The sequence below is a fragment of the Salvia miltiorrhiza genome, chromosome 7 (genome assembly GCF_028751815.1).
Source record: "Salvia miltiorrhiza cultivar Shanhuang (shh) chromosome 7, IMPLAD_Smil_shh, whole genome shotgun sequence".
In the NCBI taxonomy this organism is placed as follows: Eukaryota; Viridiplantae; Streptophyta; class Magnoliopsida; order Lamiales; family Lamiaceae; genus Salvia; species Salvia miltiorrhiza.
The window spans coordinates 42,792,423-42,815,951 of NC_080393.1; the positions used below are offsets into that span (position 1 = coordinate 42,792,423).

Genomic DNA, 23,529 nt, shown 5'->3' on the forward strand with positions numbered 1-23,529 from the left:
TTAAATAAGTCCTCTCTTTTGAAAAATATCATATGCATCCAAAATTAATTAATCTGTGACAATGTATATGGGAAGAAAAGTCCAACTCAAACGTATTTATTTGAAAAATCGAGAGATCCGATCCCATTCCCACCAATTTTGGCTTTGTGCGACCTTTTGTAAATCATCCAAGAATAAATCAACAATTTTCTTCGTCAAGATGAGTGGGATTAGACGGTAATGTCTACTTATATTAGTTGGGTTGATCTCCTATGTGGTCAACTGCAGTACTGCACCCATGTAAAGGATCGGATCCGTCTTGACTTGACCCGGATAAAAAATATTATCTTTATTCATATCAATTGTGATTTGTTTTTACGACAATAAATAACTAAAATTACAAGTTTCGTGAGTAAAAATAACAATAATCGTGAAAAAATAATAATTTTGAAATATTACATTTCTTCATATAAATACTTATTTTTAATTAAGACAATAATTACTTTTTTTCTATTTTTTTCATTTCTTTCTGTTTTTTTTTAAATATACATTTATTCATATCAATGGTTATTTTTTCTTACGTACTTGACCAAATAATTCAAATTACAAGTTTTCGTGAGTAAAAATTACAATTTTCGTGAAACCCTAAACCCTAATAGCTAGGAATATTTATTTTTAATAGTCATAAGGTAGACATTTGTTTGAACAAATGTATATTTATATTAACATAAGTATTTACCTTCATTCAATACAAAGTATTGTATTTTCTAAACCCTAAACCCCGAAAGCTAAACCCTAAACTCTTAACACTAAACCCTAATAGGAATATTTACTTTTAATAAGCATAAGATATACATTTGTTCGCACAAATGTATACCTATGTTAATATAAGTATTTAACTTCATTCAATATAAAATATTATATTTTCTAAACCCTAAACCCTGAAAATTAAACTTTAAACCTTGAACACTAAACCCTAAATTAATCCTGAACACTAAACACTGACACTAAATCCTGAACCCTAATAAGAATATTTACTTTTAATAAGCATAAGATATGCATTTGATCGCACAAATGTATACTTAAGTTAATATAAGTATTTAACGTCATTACATATAAAGTATTACATATATCAATGATTACTTGTTCTTACAATAATAATTATTTGATCAAATAACTAAAAGTACAAATTCTCATAAATAAATAGCAAAAAAATAGTAAAAGAATTGAGAAGAAGTAGAACAAAACGAAAAATAGGAAAAAAAATGAAAAAAATAACAGAAAATATACTGAAAAACAAAAACAAAGAAAACAAAACGAAAAATAGGAAGAAAAAAAAAAAAACCCTCACAAACTAACAGAAAGTATACTAAAAACGAAACTAAGAAAATGGTGTAGCAATTAGGTTTCGAACCTATGACCTTAATTTGGATAGGAAGCGAGGTGCAATTTATTACCGCTGCATAACAATTCAACTTTGGTTATTGTCTCTCAAAACTGCTATACATACGTTCAGTACGGGTCGAGTCACGACGGATCAGACCCCTTTGACCGTCAGACCAACCGTACGCTAGAGTTTGCGATATTAGTTTACATGATATTAACAATCAAGTTAAGCTCAATTCATGAGATGTTTCGAGTTCAATTAGTAAGTGATATCGTAGTCTACTTATATTAGTTTACATGATATTAACAATTAATCAAGTTAAGCTCAATTCATAAGATATTTCTAGTTCAATTAGTAAGTCAGATGATTAAGTTATTTCAAAAAAAATTATACTTCGTTCGTCACATCAGAGAATATCACTTGGAGATGACACAAGTTTAAAAAAAAAATTGGTAGATAATTGTGTTGAGTGGAATTAAATTAGTGGTTGTGGTTGAATTGTTATGGGGTTATGTAGAAATGAATGGTTGTGATTAAAAAGAAGGGGTAATTGCCTGTAAATTCCTAACGTTTACACGGAATTGGTTTTTGCACCTTTTTTTATTTTTCTTCTTTTAAATACCTGACCTTTCATTTTTGTCTGGAATTTGTCCGGTGACCGGTTTTTACTGACACCGGCGCCGGAAATGCCACTGTAGCAGCCGGAATTGATGAGGTGGCAGCCGAAAATTAACATGGTGGCACTTTTGTGACATATGGAAAAAATATCTAAAGAAATTTAAAATAAAAAATACATGTGGAAAGAAAATTAAAAAGAAAAAGAAAAAGAAAAGGAACCCCCCCCCCAATCATCTTTTCCGTTTTCCCCCTTCCCCCCACCCCAAACCAATCACTGGCGCCGCTCCCTGCCACCTCCACCGCCGCCACCTCCCCTTTCCCCACCCTCTGCCATCACCACCACCGCCGCCCCCTCGCCTTCCCTCACCCTCCACCGCCACTCCCAAACAGAAGCACACAATTTGAGGGAGAAGAGTCGAGCCCCCTCTGTTTTCTTCGAATCCAAGCTCTGAAATCCGGACTTCAGCAGCGATGCAGCGCACGAAATTCAGCGTCTGAGTTTTTTAAATTATGCAATTTTATGGTGAATTCGAATTTTTGGTTTTCTAAGTTTTTGGATTTTGGATATGTTGGTGCGGGCGGCGGAGAGGGAGTTGTGCTAGTGTGGAGGGAGAGAGGCGGAGGCGGAGGTGCCTCTGTTGACTGTTGCCCGTCTGTTGAGGAAGAATTTGGCCGTTGCGGTCTGGGGAGGGGGAGGGGGAAGTGGCGGTGCCGAGGTGGGGGTCGGATTTGGGGATTTAGGGCTTCGCCGCTGCTGTCGCCAAAATTTCAGAGAGGGGAGGGGGAGGAGAAGGCCGGCGAGGTCTAGAGAGGTGGAGGGGGCGGCTGGAGTATGCCATGGCGGTGGAGCGAGATCCAGTGGAGCGGGTGGTCACGACCTGGGGTTTTTGGTCGTCTGCAAAGTCTACACCGGTGGAGTGATATCCGGCCGGCGTCGAGAGGCAGGGGGCGGTGAATGGCGGCGGCGGCGGCGGCAGCGGGTGGGGGGAAAGGGGAAGAAGGGGGGAGAGGTGAATTAGGTTGGGGAAAATGATGATTTGGAATTTTTTGTTTTTTTTTATTATTTTTTTGCCACATGTAAAAAATATATTTAGGTGTCAATTCCTGCTGCCACCTCATCAATTCCGGCTACCACAGTGGCATTTCGGCGCCGGTGTCAGTAAAAACCGGTCACCGGACAAATTTCAGACAAAAATGAAAGGTTAGGTATTTAAAAGAAGAAAAATAAAAAAAAAAGGTGCAAAAACCAATTCCGTGTAAACGTTAGGAATTTACAGGCAATTACCCCTAAAAAGAAAGTAAGGTCATGTCCCAAAATGAAAGTGATACTTTCTTATGGAACATACGAAAATGGAAAATGTAATTCTTTTTATGGGATAGAGGCAATATTAGTTTACATGATATTAATAATCAAGTTATAAGCTCAATTCATAAGATGTTTCCATTTTAATTAGTAAGTCAAATGATTTGAGTCATTTCAAAAAATTAGCTAATTTGTGAAATATGTGGTGAGACATGTGTTGTAGTCTTGTAGAGAGTGATATATATATGAAGCGGAAACAATCACACGAGCATAAATAAATAAAAGTTGCAAAAATGACATAAAAAATTGATAATCCAATTTATTTATAACACACCTACATTTGGAGAGCCACACTCAAAATAAATAATCCACTAACTGAAGTGAAGTAATAAAGACTTACGATCGATGCTAACACAACTAGCAACTTCCAAAAACTCCACATACTGTGTATTAAACGTGAACTCGATACGCTCATCACCTAATCATTTAGCAAACAAAATGTCACATCTCAATTCCTGAATGAACAACTGTAAAACATTCAAAAACCTTCGTACCTTGAATAAATAAGTCTTTTGAAACTAGCCTTAAGTCAAAGTGATTCGGGCTACTAATTCTTGATTCATTACACCTGGTTTTTCAAACATTAAAAATTAACCTTGAAAATCAACATTGTCTAAGGACACAAACAATAACTTTGCTTGAATTTCACTTGAATAATTGGATTTATTTATGAAAATTTATTTAATCATTATTATTTAATTATGGTTGATATATAAAAACAGAACGAAAGAAAAAAAAATCCTTGAAAGCACAAAATGAAAACTAAGGGTCATGCCTCATTAAAACCTCCTTAATTGTCTCAATATAATCGAACAATAAAAATTTATATATATATATATATATATATATATATTTTTTTTATTAAAAATTTGTTACACCCAAAGAAAGAAAAAACACACTCACACTCTAGCCTTCTAAGTGACTCGAACCCCCGACCTATTGGTTGGAGGAGAAGCGTCTTATCACCAGACTGCGCTTCATCTCGTCTAGTATTCGAACACCTTTAAAATAGTATAAAAAAGGGATGGACTTACATGCGCGCCTAAGAAACTGTGCGCTCATACAGTGAGCGCGGATCTTGGGTGAGACCCGACCCAGATCCGGGTCAAACTTATATATTAAAAAAAAATTGGATTCTTTAATTTAGTATATACATAAAATGAATGGGATTAGTCATAGTTGTGAAGCTAGTGCAGTTGGTTTGGCCTTTCAATAGGCGCTAGGGTGGGTGTTCAAATCCCAGCGCATGCATTTGATATTTTAACATTTTTCTCACTATTTTTCTCACTTTTTTGACATGTATATATACGTTTTTTTCTCTTTTTTTTTGTTTTTTCAGTTTTTAATTCTTTCTATAGTTTCTTTCTTTTAAGTATGTAGTTTCTTTCTTATAATACTTGTAGTTTCTTTCTTGTTTCTATAATTTCTTTCTTTTAATACTTATAGTTTCTTTCTTTTAAGTATGTAGTTTCTTTCTTTTAATACTTGTAGTTTCTTTCTTTTTCTATTTTTCTCACTTTTTTGACATGTATATATACGTTTTTTCTCTTTTTTTTTTGTTTTTTCAGTTTTTAATTTTTTCTATAGTTTCTTTCTTTTAAGTATGTAGTTTCTTTCTTATAATACTTGTAGTTTCTTTCTTGTTTCTATAATTTCTTTCTTTTAATACTTATAGTTTCTTTCTTTTAAGTATGTAGTTTCTTTCTTTTAATACTTATAGTTTCTTTCTTTTAAGTATGTAGTTTCTTTCTTTTAATACTTGTAGTTTCTTTCTTTTTTCTGTAGTTTCTTTCTTTTAATATTTGTAGTTTTTTTTTTTTTTGGTAGTTTCTTTCTTTTATATCCAAATGGTGTCATTTTTTGGGAAATTTGCTTTTTATTTCTTTCTTTTTCTTCTAATTTTTTTTTTTTTTTGCTGTTCTATTTCTTTCTTTCTCTTTCAAATTTATTGTTTTTGTTTCTTTTTTCTTTTTTATAGTGTCATTTTTATATCTAAATAGTATCATTTTGTGGGAAATTTGTTTTTTTATTTCTTTTTTCTTTGCTAAATTTTAAAAAAAAAATTGTTCTATTTCTTTCTTTCTTTTTATGCGAATTTTTTCTGTTTTATTTCTTCTTTTTTTCAAATTTATTGTTTTTGTTTCTTTTTTTCTTTTTTATAGTGTCATTTTTATATATTAAAAGGTTTCATTTAGTAAAGAAATAGTATCATTTGTTCTATATTTAAAAGTTTCATTTAGTAAGAAAAATAGTATCATTAATAAATGATATTAAAAGTTTCGCTCTTTTTTTTGTTAGTATCATTTGTTCTATATTAAAGGTTTCATTTAGTAAAATAGTATCATTTGTTCTATATTAAAGGTTTCATTTAGTTTGAAAAATAGTATTATTTGTTCTATATTAAAGGTTTCATTTAGTAAGAAAAATAGTATCATTTGTTCTTTTTTTTGTTCTATATTAAAAGTTTCATTTAGTAAGAAAAATATCGTTTGATATGATACTTTAACATTTCAAATGACACTACAACGTTTCAAATAACACTACAATATTTCGAATGTCACATTGACATCTCAAATGACACAATAACATTTCAAATGACACTACTCCGACAAACAAATGACACTACAAGATTTCAAATGATACTATTCCAACATACAAACAACACTATAAGATTTCAAATGACACTACAAGATTTAGAAAAACACTTTGACATTTCAAATGACACTATAAGATTTCAAATAACATAATAAGATTTGATATGACACATATATCCTAAAATGACACTACAAGATTTCAAATGTCACTTTAACATTTCAAATGACACTACTCTAACATACAAATGACACTACAAGATTTTCAATGACACTATAATATTTTCAATGGCACTACAAGATTTCGATTCCACATTGACCTTTCAAATGATACTACTCCAAATGACACTATAACGTTTTAAATGACACTACAAGATTTCAAATGCCGCATTGACATTTCAAATGGCACTACTCCGACATACAAATGACACTATAAGATTTCAAATGATACTATAACATTTCAAATGACACTATTCCGACATACAAACGACTCTATGACATTTGAAATGACACTATAACATTTCAAATGTTATAAAAAAGAGATTTCAAACGACACTATAACATTTCAAAGACACTTTGAATGACACTGTGACATTTCAAATGACACTATGTCATTTGAAAAAAAGACACTATGATATTTCAAATGAAACTTCAACAATTGAAATGACACTACAAGATTTGAAATGACACTACAAGATTTCAAATGACATTTCAAAAGACACTACGAGATTTCAAATGACACTATGACATTCCGAATAACATTACAAACTTTCAAATGACACTACGATATTTCAAATGACACTATGACCTTTTAAATGATACTACAAGATTTTAAATGACACTATGATATTTCAAATGACACAACAAGATTTCAAATGACACTATGACATTTTAAATGACATTATGACATTTCAAATGACACTACGAGATTTCAAATGACACTATGACATTCCGAATGACATTACAAACTTTCAAATGACACTACGATATTTCAAATGACACTATGATATTTCAAATGACACTACAAGATTTCAAATGACACTACGACATTTTAAATGACATTATGACATTTCAAATGACACTACGAGATTTCAAATGACACTATGACATTTCAAATGACACTACAAGATTTAAAAATGACACTATGACATTGAAATGACACTACAAGATTTCAAATGTCACTATGACATTTCGAATGTCACTACGCCATTTCAAATTACACTTCAACAATTCAAATGACACTAGAAGATTTCAAATGATACTACGTACAAGATTTCAAACGACACTATGACATTTCAAATGACACTATACCATTTCAAATGACACTTCAACAATTCAAATGTCTCTACAAGATTCCAAATGACACTATGACATTTGAAATGACACTACAAGATTTCAAATAACACTATGACATTTCAAATGAAACTTCAACAATTGAATGATACTACAAGATTTCAAATAACACTATGACATTTTAAAGGACACTACAAGATTTCAAATGTCACTACATTTGAAATGACACTAAACCCTAAACATTATGACACTATGAAATGACACTATGACATTTCAAATGACACTACAAGATTTTAAATGACATTACGAGATTTCAAATGACACTACAACATTTCAAATGAAACTTCAACAATTAAAATGACACTATAAGATTTCAAATGACACTATGACATTTCAAAGACACTTCGAATGACACTATGGCATTTCACATGATACTATGACAGTTCAAATGACATTATTACAATTCAAAATGACACTATGACATTACAAATGACACTATAAGATTTAAAAATGACACTACAAGATTTCAAATGACAGTACAAGTTGGAGTGGTGTCTTTGAAATATTAAAGTGTCATTTGAAATCTTGTAGTGCATTTCAAAATGTCTAAGTGTTATTCTAAATCTTAAAGTGTCATTTTAAATGTCTTTAAAATGTTATAGTATCAATTTCAAAATCACAGTGTCGATTCAATGTATTAATAGTGTCGTTTGACAAGTAGTGTCATTTATATTTATGAATAGTTTCAATTATTATAAGTAGTTTATTCGAATATTGTCAATTATAAAATGTGTCATTTACAAGGTTATAATGTCAATTATTACAAGTAGTGTCATTTATAAAATGAATTGTTGGCTACTGATTTAAACAGGATGGAATATTAACTTAAAATGGCTGGGAGGATATGCTTGTTCCTTGGCATCTGATCAATTCTCATCTTTAATTCTTTTTATCTTACAAACTACTTTAAAAAGAAGAAGAAGAAGATATGCCTATATTGGAAGCATCTGTATTTGTTGTGATCCTAATTTTAAATACAAAACTCCCCCCAAAAGAAAAGGAGAGAAAGATAGATATGAAAGGAAGTGATTTAAGTTAGAAATGAAAGGTGGAAGAGGTGAAGACTGGGTTGTGAATAGCAGCGGTTTTGGTGGAGCGCGGCTTGGCCTCTGCGAGCATGCTTAAGACGTCTCTCATGGTGGGTCTGTCCTTGGGAAGCTTGGCCGTGCAGAGAAGAGCAATTCTGAGAACCAACACCATTTCTTCTTGAGCGTCTTTGGTGTTCCCCACACTTGGATCCAGAGCTTCATCCACCTTCCGCTTCCCTCTCACCCATCCTACAATATCCACCGCCTCCCCGAACTCCGCCTCCACCGCCTTCTTCCCCGTCACCAGCTGACTACTCCGTAGCTGTACACGTCGCTCTTCTCATCCACTTTCAGGGTGTACCCGTATTCTACCATGTCATGTCATCATTTCATTCAGCTTTTCAGTTATTATATATATTTGTGATTGTGATTGAGAATGAAGTAACTCACCCGGGGCTATGTAGCCATACTAGCGTCAATTATAGAATTATCATTTGCAAGGTTATAGTGTTCATTCATAGTTTCATTTTAAATAAATGATAGTGTCATTGTTTTCTCTCCATGAGATTTTAGTATGTCATTAGATATTTTAAAAGTTTCTTTTTCTAAGCTAAACCGTGTCATTTTTTACTGTTAAAAGTGTCCATTGACCGTGTCATTTTCCAGTGTTAAAATGGAAGAAAAGCAAAGCACATACCATTGATCATATAAAATTGAAAAAAAAAAAAAAACAACAGTTGCATAAATGGAGTCAATTTCTCTGGTGTGACGGAGGGAGTATCATTTACATATAAGAATAGTGTCAAAAATTAGAACAATTATGCCAAATATCAAAGTCAAAAACTCAAAGCCAATACCAGCAGATTCATTACATTCATCTTGTCGGGTGAGGTGAGTCAGGTGCACAACGGGAGACTCCTGCCGCCTCTCCAGCGAGCTCTTGTACAACGCATCCAGAAACTACATTTTGAAATCAATAATTTTACGAATTCTCATCAAGAAATAAATTGGACAGACAAGGGAATAAATGAGCATATAAAGGGATCATAGTTTCATCTATTAATGTATATGGTGTCATTTACATATATTATAAGTGTCATTTATTAATCCAGATATTGTCATTTACTAAAAACACAGTGTCATTCAAATATATTAAAAGTATCACTTAAAAAAACAGCAAACCAACATAGATTTCTGAAGCCATCTCATAGCCTTCCGCAACCCGAATAGGATGAATTCCCCGTTCCAACATCTTCTGCGCTTACTCTTTTGCAACCACAACGCCGCCGCCTCCGCCCTCAAGGCTCAATCGGTGAAGGCCGGCGCCTTCACCATCTCCCTCTCGCTTAAAATCGGCGGGCGGTCGCCCGACTGGAGCCGCCGTAGACATTAGCAACTTCACCTTGAGTCCGCCGGCGAAGAAGGAGGAGGACAGAGCGGCGTTGTTTGCGTGTTCCTTTGAGAGAGAAGAGAAAGATGATGAGCGAGAGAAGAGAGAGGAGTACAGGTTGTCCAGCGGTAGCGACAATTAATTTTTTCTTTTCAATATATATTAAATTCAACGCGCACCATGTGAGCGCAAAAAATACACGGCGCTCATTTAAGTTTTTGTGTATAAAAAATAGAAGACTAAAAAAGGAGAAAACTAAACATAGGAATGTCGACTAATATTCGAACACCTTTAAATTTTCTAAATATTTATGAATTCGTACATGTCCAAACTTAATTAAAAGGAAAGTTTACCACTCATCTCTTTACATACCCAACAAAATCTTTGTCATTTTCATGAGCACATAAGCCAATCACAATATCTATCTTGTTGAATATACAAGGAATAAAATATTAAAATATTGCATCATGAATATGGGTTACTTAACTTCCCAAAATTAAATAGATGTGATTCAGATAAATTAGGAATATACGGTTAGAATAAAATACGTAATTACATAATTAACCTTCCATAAAATTAATAATCTAAAATAAGTTAATTATGTAAACCGTGGGATATGCCTAAATGGATGGACAAGATTAATTCTTCATTCTCAAAATACTTATCATTCTATATGAATCTTCTCCCTATATATATGTATATTAGTAATGATTCTTTTTTGAGTGGATTTTTAAAATGGCCACTTTCATATTGTAAAGATAAAAAATGTCCACTAAAATAAAAAACTTAAAAAATGTCCACTGTTACCAAAATGCCCTTCACATTAAAAATTAAAAAAATGTCCACTTTACATCACCCCTTTAAAAAATCCCGCAATTCACAACCAAAAAAATTTTTGGTTGTGAATTCACACTGGTTGTGAATTGTGAATTCACAACCAGAATTTTTTGTTTGTGAATTCACAACTAGTCGAATTCACAGCCAAAATTTAATTCACAACCAAAATTTAATTCACAACCAGAATTTTTTTGTTGTGAATTTACAACCAAACGAATTCATAACCAAAATTTAATTCACAACCAGATTTATGTTGGTTGTGAATTCACAATCAGTCGAATTCACAACCTGAATTTAATTCACAACTATAATTTATTTTGGTTGTGAATTCAAGTAGTTGTGAATTCATAGATTTGATTGTGAATTCAACAATATTAAGTTGTGAATTTATCGAGCTGGTTGTGAATTTAAGAACATTAAGTTATGAATTCATTGAGCTGGTTGTGAATTCATAGATCTAATTCTGAATTTAACAACATAAAGTTGTGAATTCATAATTCTTGAATAGTACATCAAAGGAGTATGTACTATTCAAGAAGACCTCATCAAATAACTAAAAATGAGCGAGTTTACAATTCGAAATAAATCACTTCTCGTCCACAAGGACAGAGTGCACTATCTCTACCTAAATCCAATGAATTACACCAAAATATGTAACTCAAAATCATCAGTAAAAAAAAATCACACAATAAATGGGATTGTGTTCACATTAATTGAATCAGCTAGCGATCACGTTCACTATCATGATACGAGAGCCGAAAAACCCATTTGGATATTGATTTGGTTCTCGATCTCGCATTGCCGGTTTTAATTGCAGAAATTGAATCCACATACGATTTGATGCGCCGAATTGCGAGCTGCAGTGTATCTTCGGACATGTTGGCGAAGCACACGCGGAACCAGCCCGGTTCCTCATCCTCCACGTCACAGCCTTCGCCACCAAAACCATCTCAATCTCCAGCATCGCCGACCCGCCGCCACCGGCTGTCGGAGGCGCGGAGACGGACGGTGAAGGAGAGGTAATCGACGAAGGAAGAGCTGGCGGCGAGAAAAAGGCCGTAGGAGAAGGAGAAGGCGATGAGGACGCAGGAGCCGCCGCCGCCATTTCAAGCACTCCAGATCTCCAGATCTCCGGCGATCAACGGCAACGCCACTTCAAATATTGGAGCTCGAAGTCGGAATCAATGGATTCGGTGCTCTAACCACTGCGATGCCTCCGATTACGCCACCGATTGATGAATCCAAGGAATCGAGATCGCCGCGCGACGACGACGGCCACGGCACGCACACTTTCACCACCGCCGTCGGATCCATCGTCTCTGGCGTGAGTTTGTTCGGTTACAACGGCGGCGCAGGGATGAGATCGCCGGCGATCTGAGCTCGAAGGGAGGGAGGGAGGGAGAGAGAAAGAGAGAGAGAAGGGGGAAGGGAGTTGACTGTGAGGGAGAAGAGAGAGAAGAGAATGAGAGAAAAAGAGAGAGTGTCTATTTTTAAAGGAGAGGTATTTTTGTCTTTTCAATCAAAAAGTGGACAGTTTTTATTATTTTTATCTTAGTGGACAATTTTTATCTTTACAATATGAAAGTGGATAGTTTTATATATTAACTCTTCTTTTTTTTATTTTCATGAGGTTACTACATTTTAATATATACTATTTCTATTACAATTAACACTCACAAATCATTTAATAGCATCACGTCACAGTTACAACTTGGTGATAAATATTTCTAAATAATATATAAAATTATTAATTGACTTAAGCTTTTAGAATGTCTTTGTTAATTGATTGATTAATAAATATTAGTGTTAATAGTGATATATCATTCATAATTATAATTAAAAATTTAGAAAATATAAAATGAAGAATAATTGCAAATAAGATTTGAGAAAAAAGTTCAAATGGTGAAGTTTTACATTGAAATATAGGAGAGAGAATATTTTCCTATTATTACCACTAGTCTCTTTCCGAACCTAACAAAATATTTTCCATTTTCATGATTTTATTAGCAGCACAATAAACACACACACACACACACACACACACATATATATATATATATATATATATATATATATATATATATATATGGAGAGGTTCAAGTAAGAAGTACTACATAAAATAAAAATGGAGAACCATTTTCAGCCATTCGATTATTAAGATCTACGGTGGATGAATGTAGCACCTGGGTTCTAATCCTTAAGGGAGCAAAATTTATATTTTTTTGGAGTGCAGTAAATTTAACACGGGGTGCATTAATTTTTACAGTAGATACAATAATTTTATTGGTTCTTATGTTCTTACGAAAATTGTAGTTCTCACTAGAACCACACGCTATATATAGAAAATATGCAGTCATATGACCATTTTGAACATGCAAACATAAATTCTGGCCACTAATTTGAAAAATACAAAATTTGACCATATTTTGCACGTTCTGCGAAACTCACATTTTACCCGTCAGATTTGATTTTATTTGCGCTGCACGAATGGTACCAGTTATCATATTAGTGCCCAAGTGCCATGTAATTGTGCTGATACATTGTCTTGTCTTATGTAGATGGGTGCATTCATATGACCATTTTGAACACTTCCCCGTAGGAAACATATTCCCCATTTAGGTTAGATTGCCATTCAGGGTTTAGATTACACATTTAGGGTTTATATTCCACATTTAGGGTTTAGATTCCCCATTTAGGGTTTAATCATCGAATGATATTTTTGGCACTAATATTACCATTTGTGGTTTTTTTTTTTTTTTTTTCTTCTGCTTTCTGTTTATACTTTTGGCACTAATATTTTCATTTAAGCTAAAAGTACCAAGTTACTTGATTTTTTATTTTATTTCTATTGGTATTTTTGGCACTAATATTGTCACACTCATTTGTGACAAGTATACCTAATGAATGACACAATTGACACGAATTTACCCATTTGTACCAACTGTACCATAATTCACATTTGGCACAAATGGGCATAATAGTGCCAAGTGTACCTAACCCGTGCACAAACGCAAATCCGGTTTGCCCTAATTAAGGGCAAAACTAGTCCTAAAATGTAAAAAAATGGACAAATTTTGTGTTTTTTTCGATGGGTGGTCCAATATTGAGTTTCATTGCTCAATATGGCTATATCATAAGTTGACTCCTATATATATATATATATATATATTTGGTGCGGTTCTAGTGAGAACCACAATTTTCATGAGAACAATTAAAATCACTGCATCTGCTATACAAATTAATGCATCCGCTATTAAATTTACTACATTTAAAAAAATTAAATTTTTTGCTCCCTTCAGGATTCGAACCCTAGTTCTGCATTCATCCACCAAAATGATGCATCCACCGTAGATCTTAATTATCAAATGGTTTAAAATGGTTCTCTGTTCTTATTTTATTTAATGGTTCTTAACCTCTCCATATATATATATATATATATATAGGGGAGGGCTAGAATAAAAACACTTTTAAGTGTATAAAATATAAATGATTTTCAGCCCTTAGATCATCAAGATCTACGGTTGATTCGTAACCCTTTTGTATGAATTCGTGGTCCTGGGTTCGAATCCCAAAGGTAGCAAAAAAATATTTTTCACAATTCGTAACCATGTTGGATGAATTCGTAACCCTGTTGGATAAAATTCGTACATTATAAAACGTTTATATTTATATTTTAAGAAGTGTTTTTACTGTAGCCCTCCCATATATATATATATATATATATATATATATATATATAGGGGAGGGATCTATAGAGAATAAGTGATTAGTAGAGAATAGAGAATAGATATCTACCATTCGATCTCCCAAATCCGACGGCTTGTGATTTTCAGCCAAATAAAAAAAAAACACGCCACTAATTAATTGCAGCCAATATTTTACAGCTTAGGGGGTTAATTGGGAATTTACAAGATGAGGTAAATCTGGAAGATTTCTCCACATCCCAAAATTCACGACAGCCAAAAAACTCCTTCTTCTATCTTCTTTCTGCAAATTGAAGACCACCGAACATATTTCACATTTCGATTCGAGCAAATCGAACGAGGTCTGTTCGAAAAGGAAACAAAACTCGGCTTCCGATTCCATCAAATCGAACAAGGTCAGTTCAAAAATTTTTGGCGGCTCTGTATGAAAAATTATTTCGAAAATTACTTGTTGTTGTCGTTTGCATAGTGATTTCATTCGAAATATGATGTTGGCAATTGCATTTTCTGATTTCTATTGATTTTTCAGCCCTAAGAATGTAAATGACAATTTTTAAAACATATCGAAAACTCGGATCTGCTATACTGTGTTTGAATATTTATGGTTTCATGGTGGGAAAATACTTTCATGGTTTTGTACTGTGTTAGACTATTTAATCGAAAGTAACTCAGTACATGTTTGGTTCATTCTGTCGAGATGGTCCCCTTTTCACCCAACTATGTTCAATTCCCCATATGTGCATTATTTAAAAAGAAAAATTTAAAAACAGACAAAAGAATGTAATAGAACAAATTCTATTTTATGTTTTTTCGAGATCTATAAACTCATTTTGTTTTGAAATATGGATTTGTTAATTATTGCTTCTACATACTTGAATGAAACAACTATTCACATTCATAAGGCTATATATTTTTGTTTAGAATAATAAACATTAATCTTTCGAATAAGAATAAATAATTAATGAATCTAACTTTTTTTGGTTTTTGACATATCTCGTAAATCCATATTTATAATAATTTTAGTACTAATTCGATTTATTAGGCATTGTATTCGAAATTATTATAATGATACATGTGTTATTTTACGTACAGCTAATTACTCATAATTGAAGTTCGATTCGTTTTTGTAAATTATATATGATATTCATTAATAACACTACTTTATTCAACAACCCATTTCCATAGCTTGAAGAGTATGCTGGACTGAAGCGCAGTGCAGAGATTTTTCATCTGGAATTTTGTTCATTGAAGAATTTATTTTGTTTATTGAAAAATTGTAATTATCCGTTACATGTTATATTTATGAATAATATTCCTTTATTCAGCATACAATTTTTCTCATTCGCACAAATATTATTTTTATTTGGTACATCTTGTACAATATTCGAACACGATGTATTCATAAATGCTTTGTTCAATAAAATAGTTTACTTATTCACTATTTATGAGTATCACTGTATCAGGTACGATTCAGTAAACAAATTTGCATGGAAGTTTGTTTAAATTGAATAGATATTCCTAATGTTAAAATAGGTATTCAATTACTTTTGTTCACATTCATATTATTTTCATTCGTAAAAATTTGTAATATATTTTGAATAATATTATTGATATCTAATGATAATTGTAAAAATATTTAACACAAAATATTTAGAACAAGTGAAAAAAAGTTACGAACATCTAAATAAGATTTTGATTTTTTTTTTGTTGATATAAAATATTTAACATAAAATATTTCGAACAAACGCAAAACATTTATGAACATTTAAATAAAATTTTTGAATTTTTTTAACATAAAATATTTAACATAGAACCTTTTGAACAAGCGTAACAAAATTACGAACATCTAAATAAAAATTTTGAATTTATTTTTTTTAACATAAAATATTTAACATAGAACTTTTTGAATAAGCGTAATAAAATTATGAACAACTAAATAAATAATATTACACAGATTAAACTACTCATTGAAAAATAACAAATTAATTGAATAATTTACTAAATAATGAAAAAATATATTGCGAATAAATGAAAACAAATATTGATTTACAATATTTGCTTTCTAACGTTTGTTGAAATATAAATTCCAAAATTCATAATTCATTTTCTTTTGTTGAACAAATCAATTGTGATGATAAATAACACAAAACAAATATTATTAATTTAATATCTACATAATTAACGCAGATAAGTGAAATAAATTGAGCAATAAAAAAAGTGAAATAAATTGAAAATACATGATTACAATAAAGATATGGTAATTATTGTTCATAAATAGATTGATTCGTTCCCATTAAATAACAATCTTAAAATATAGGAGTAGAAAATACACAAACAGTAACTTCTACCAAAATTAAAAAAGATTCGGTCAACACTTAAAAAGCTAAAGACGGTTACCACAATTAAAAAATTACTTAACTAACCTTAATGAATTTTCAGCAATTAATTAAACGCCTTACTCAGCCTTAATCATAGTCGACCGATTTGCAAGATCTAGCGGTTACTATTAATTCTCCATTCTCAAAATACTTAACATTCTCTATGGATCTTCTCCCTATATATATATATATATATATATATATATATATATAGGAATGAGATCATGTAGTATCCAATGCTTATAATAGATCTGTAGATCCAAATCTAGACCACACATTTATGACATGTGGCGCATCAAGATGCATAAAGGCATTTCAAGGCAAAATATGGAGAGAGGTAAAATTGGAATGTAATTTTCGGATTTAATAATTAAAAAAAATATATTTTTTTAGATTTTCTCAAAATAGATATATTTTAGATGCATATAGTTTCACACGAAGATGCATAAAGTTTTCACATGAAATGCATAACTTTAAACAGAAAAATGCATTTGATTTTTACAGTTTTGGTATTTTCACCACCCCACCCCGCACCACCCCCCAACCCACCCCATTACCACCCCCCAAAATAGTCATGTTTCACATGCATATAAAATCAAACAAAAGTGCATAAAGATTTTAAATAAAAATGCATTAAATTATACAAAAAATGCATTTCATTTTAATAAATCTGGTATTTTCGCCACCCCATCCCCCACCCTCCCCACCCAATTTTTTTTTTTAAACTGATTTTCTGACCACTGACCCCCCACCCCCCACCCCCCCAAATTTTTTTTTTCAAAACTGATTTTCTGATTGTTGAGTCGCTGACCCACCCACCCCCCCGCACCCCCCACCCCAATTTTTTTTTTAAACTGATTTTCTGACCGCTAACCCCCCACCCACCCTCCAACCCAAAAAAAATATATATTTTTTCAAATAATGTAATGCATTTTTGTGTGAAAGTATACGCATTTTTGTGTGAAAGTATATGCATTTCTGTTCGAAAGTATATGCATGTAAAATATGTAATTTTTTTATGCATGTAAAAATCAATTTTTCAAAAAAAAAAAAAAAAATTGGGGGGGTGGGGTGGGTGGGTGGGGGGGTCAGTGGTCAGAAAATCAGTTTTTGAGAAAATAAAAAAATAAAAAAATAATTTGGTGGGGGTAGGGGTGGGTCAGTGCTCAGAAAATCAGTTTTTAAAAAAATATTTTTTTTTTTTTTGGGGAGGGGGTGGGGGGGTGGGGGGGGTAGGGGGTGGGGTGGGGTTCAGGGGTGTGGGGGGTGGGGTGAAATCTTATGCATTTTTATATGAAACTTTATGCATTTTTATATGAAAGTTCATGCATTCTCGTATGAAACTTTATGCATCTAAAATATACCTATTTTGAGAAAATCTAATTTTTTTTTTAATTTCGAAAATTACATTCCAATTTTACCCCTCTCCAGATTTTGCCTTGAAATGCCTTGCCACGTGTCACCATCTTAATGCGCCACATGTCATAAATGTGTGGTCTAGATTTGGATCTACGGATCTTTATGCACTTTTGTTTGATTTTATATGCATGTGAAACATGACTATTTTGGGGGGTGGTAATGGGGAGGGTTGGGGGGTGGTGTGGGGTGGGTTGGGGAGTGGTGTGGGGTGGGGTGGGGAAAATACCAAAACTGTAAAAATCAAATGCATTTTTCTATTCAAAGTCATGCATTTCATGTGAAAACTTTATGCATCTTTGTGTGAAACTATATGCATCTAAAATATATCTATTTTGAGAAAATCTAAAAAATATATATATTTTTTTAATTATTAAATCCGAAAATTACATTCCAATTTTACCCCTCTCCAGATTTTGCCTTGAAATGCCTTTATGCATCTTGATGCGCCACATGTCATAAATGTGTGGTCTAGATTTGGATCTACGGATCTATTATAAGCATTGGATACTACATGATCCCATTCCTATACATATATATATATATATATATATATATATATATATTGGAAAATTGTAACTAAATCGAAATTGAATTACTTAATAGCTTCTAATTACTTAATAGCTAAATCAAGCGCTGCAAATCTAGCTCCCAGTTATTTACTTTGAGCTTGAGGATATTAGCCACCAAAACAACATTATTTATTAATCTAGTATTCTTAACAAAAGGCGAAAGAAGTTTGAACTCCAACTTCTGCTAATGTCTCAAATATAGAATGTTGAAGCTATTAAGAACTAATACAAGGAATTCTTCATTGGAAGACATAAAAAGTATATTATATAGAGGCAAACAATGAAAATAGCAGAATTCTGGCATGTATTTGAACCGAAACTGTCACAGCCCGACCTAAGCTAGTGAATAGTTAAATCGGGAAAAAGTGTGACTGAAAATGAAGTAAGAAAATGAAAAAGAAAATAGATCTCACTAAAAATCACTAACCTGCTTAAACAGTAATTTACCAAAATATTTGGTAATCACAAGCAATCTTTTCTTAAAACTCCTGAGTAGACAACTTACAATAATATAACGACAAGTTGTCTAAGTATCACGTGGCACAATCTCAAAGCTATTAGTTTGAAATCTTTGCAACACATCAATTAAGTAAAACGCACTAAGCGTTGCAGCGGAATAACCTAAGTGGATTACATGTATGAGGACATGAAATCCTGAGCCTAATTCAACACATTAACCTCAAGACTTTGCTCTGCTCGCTTCCATCCGCATCACAGCTTAACCTGCACATTTAGAAAACATATGCAGGGCTGAGTACTAAAAAGGTACTCAATGGTCACATGCCGAAATAACTTTAAAGCTTGCTCTTAGAGCTATATATTGAACTTGCCATTTCAAGCATCACACAGGAGTTTTATTTAAATAACTCGAGCATGCAAAACTGTTAAACTTTCCTGTAATTATCATGAACTTCATATGCGTTTGTAGACATACTTCATTGTACTATACCATATCTGCAATGATATCTGTGTGCCGAGAAGGTGACCACCTTCTACGGTCACTGACCGGCCGATACGCTAAACCGGCTCACGGTCCTAGACCGGCCGATACGCTAAACCAGCTCACGGACCTAGACCGGCCGATACGCTAAACCGGCTCACGGTCCTAGGCCGGCCGATATGCTAAATCGGCTCACGGTCCCTTGTGTACACTAATCCTGTCTAACATCTGGATAGAACAGGATCCGAATTCGATTAACTTCTGGTGCCAGATAGGTATCATACAAGCTCATAAAAGTTTTGGCAAGTCAATAACTTTAATATAACTTCATTCATGTAAACATCATGAAATAATGTGCACTTCAGATTTTGAGTCTAGAAAGCCCACCTGATCGTGGTCTGACGATCCAGGTGATTCTGAACTATGGATTCACCTTCTTTTGTATATGACCTTCAGTATAGATTAACTAACTAAGTAAATAACGAGAAAAATGATATGAACTGATTTAAAAGGAATAATTATGTTGGTTTTAAGATGATAGTTCTATTGAAACTTATGGAATGATGACGGGTTGCTACCTGGCGAACTTATCAATAAATACCAACATATTATCTAAATCACAGCTGAAACTATGATAATTGTAACTTTGGCGTTAACCATAACTTTGCTCATACTAATTAAAATAATTCTACATATCTAGGCCATTTAATAAATCAAGCCAATTATTAGCAAATAGCTAATAATCCTTTATACATATTTATAGGCTTAAACTAAAATAAACTCATCTCAATTAAATGAATTAAATCCATCTTCCAACTTACTATCAAGGCCCAATTTTAATTAAGTCCACTAGAAATACTAATAGGCCCTCCAGAACTTATTTAACCAAGCCCATCGAGATTTAATAGGCTAAAAATTATTACAAGCCCAATTATAATTATCATCATCTCTACTTAATAGGTTAAACCTTATACAATATAAATTAAATCTTCCTTCATTACGTATCTCCTTCTCTTTCTTCATTCCCTCACTTTCTCTCTATGCTCTCTACCGCTTCTCTCTGTCCCTCTCTTTCCCGGCGAGCGTCGCCGGCCTCCGCCGCCTCTTCTCTTTCCCCTTCTTTTCTTTCTTTCTTTCTTTCCCTTTTCCTGAATCTGAAATAGATCTAGGGTTTCTACCTCTCTTCCTCCCCTCTCCCCTCTGGAATTCGTTTCTCCGGCGAGGTTTGCCTCCACCGCCGTCGTCTTCGTCGCGCCGCCGCCTCCTCTGTTTCAGGTAAGCCTCCCCATCTCTCTCTCTCATTTTCTTTCTTCCTTTCTCTGCTCCTCTATCTCGATCTCTCTCTCTTTTCTGGTCGGGCCGCGGCGGCCGCTGCGAGCCGCGACGGCGCATGCAGCGCCGGGGGTCGCCGCCGCCCTGCTCTCCCCTCTCTCCCTCCATCTCGTTCTAACCGTCTCTTTTTATTTCACTCTCTATCTCCCTGGTTTAATCTCCCTCTCTATCTCCCTTGCTCAACCTCTCTCTGCTGTCAGTAGCCACCACGGCCGCCGTGGCGCCGGTGGCCACCACCGCCAGCCATGCCTCCGCTGCGGTGGCTCGCGGCTGCTGCTGCTACTACTAATTCCCAATTCAAAATCTCATTCCAGCAAACTTCCAATCTAATTTCTATTTCAGTTTTAACATCACAAAATAATAGATCTCAAACTATTTTCTGTTCCAGGAGGAATCGGTGATTCAAGATGGTTTGAGATGGTTTCATCGGCAGTTCATCTACAGCCCAAGACTCCCGTTTAAAGACTCAGCCTTTTATTATTGAATTAACTGTTGTAACTAAATGTATTCTCAAAGTGTTAAAGAAAATTGATGTTATCTCTACTATTCTTGATTTCTATCTAATGAGTGATTACCGAGTTATAGGAAGAATACTACCTGCTTGCGTGCTGTGATAACTGCTGGGGATGATTTATGTTTTGGATGGATATTTGCTTTGCTGTTTGGAGTTTGCAGAATGGGAAAAAAAATGAGATTTACGATAACTCATCGTATTTATACTCGTTTGAGTCGGTTTGATGGATTTAGCTGGGTGTAAAATTGAGAGCTGAGTGTAAAGTTGGAAGATACGTGTAGTATCATGCTCTACGTGTTCTTTCACATAAAAAATCTTGTTTCTTCACAGGGTAAATGCAGCCAATTTGATCTGATCAATCCATTCAAGAATAGGATAACAGTGGGGTTAATGAAATTGGGCTTCTTATTACACTTTGGGCTTCTTATTACACTTTGGGCCAATAACTTTGGGCTTCTTATTACACTTTGGGCCAATAACAGTTATTGGGCTAATCTAAAACTGAATTCATATATAATAACTTGGGCTCGATTATTCCAGCCTAAAATAACTATTGGGCTTTCTACTCTTACACAACTTTTGGCCCATTTATCCATAATTGTTGGGCTTTTTGCATAAAATCCTATCAACCTTAAAATCATGAAATACTCGGGCTTCTATGATTTTAAAAATCTCGATATAATCTGCTCGTTAAATAACTAAGTTCAGGTTTTGCAAAAATTGAGACTTCTCTTTCTTCTTTAAAATCATAGAAAACAATATTAATAATATATATACTGCATTGAAAATGCTGGGTGTTACAGAAACTTCATAAAGAGCTTTGTTTCGGAACATAACTCACTGTGCAAACTATTTTAACAAAATGTCTCCACTCATTCACAAGACATAAAACAAAGGCAGTTCGTTCGATATGTGAAGGAAACAATTTCACATTCATACTCGATAACCAGCTTACAAAAAATTAAGGAGATGTGGCAGATGATATCAGATTCGTATGGTCAAATGGAGGGAATTACTCCAAATGCAATCCCATATATATAATATAACTGGCACATATGACTTTCTGACAAAATACTGAAAATAGCAATGTGAATGAAGTTTGACATAAGAAAGTCATTATGCTATATCTCTCAACGACATGAATCATGATGAGTAAACATAGCATGCAGGGGAAATCTATATATAATATAAAACACCAGTTTTCTTCCCGCCAATTTAATGGCATTTTTACAATTATAATGTCAATTAAGGATAAAAGTTTAGAAATTAAAAGAGAGTGGGGTGAGAGGAGAGAGAAAAGTAGAAATGTGAGATAAGTTACGCTTCAACTACATCATTTTTTCCCACATTTTCTCTCACCTCATTTTCTTATACATTCACCCATTTTTTCTCAATTCCAAATTTTTCTCTCTTCTAACCTATTTTTCATATTTAGATGATTTTCTAAAAATCTTTAAATTTAATTTATGAAAATATATTCGACATGTATCTTAAATTAAAGATCATGACAAGATTTTTAATTTGATATAAAAATCATTAAATGTGAATTTGAAATAAATAAGTTATTATAATTTAAAATTTTAAAGTGATTATATTTCTCTCTCCTCTTTCTTTTTCTATATTCTTTCATTTTTTTCCCCTCTCTCCTTATTCACTCCACGTTATTATATTATCTATATATTAATCTCTCTCCACAAAATTTATCATGTTCTCTTCTCTTTTGATTATAATTATTTTAATTTAATGCAATTAAGGAGAAGGAAATTTCAATATGAATTTGTAAAAAAATAGTTTTTTTTTTTTTTTTTTGACTTGGGGGAGTTGGAGAGGGGAGCAGTGGGGTTTGAACCCGGGACCTCACTGTTCACACACAGGAGATCGCACCGCTTGGTGTCCCCTTGAGGACAATTTGTAAAAAAATAGTTATTTATCTTAAAATTAGAATTTAAATTGTAATATATATTTATTTAATAATATGTACAAATTATTTATTTGTTTGTATACACATATTTGTTGTTATATTTTGTTTTTATATTATTCGTATTTTTTCTATTTTTGTAATTATTTTTGGGCTATTTAAATATGAACTTTTAATAATAATGCAGTTCGTACTTTTAAGAGCCAAAA

At 33.0% G+C, this 23,529-nt stretch overlaps 1 long non-coding RNA gene across 1 annotated transcript; it reads left to right on the forward strand.

Moving 5' to 3' along the window:
• Positions 1–19,319: 19,319 nt before the first annotated feature.
• On the forward strand, positions 19,320–21,476 carry LOC130996250 (uncharacterized). The gene is made up of 2 exons (XR_009092463.1): positions 19,320–20,831; positions 21,277–21,476. It is a non-coding gene; the product is annotated as an uncharacterized LOC130996250 (long non-coding RNA).
• Positions 21,477–23,529: the final 2,053 nt, after the last annotated feature.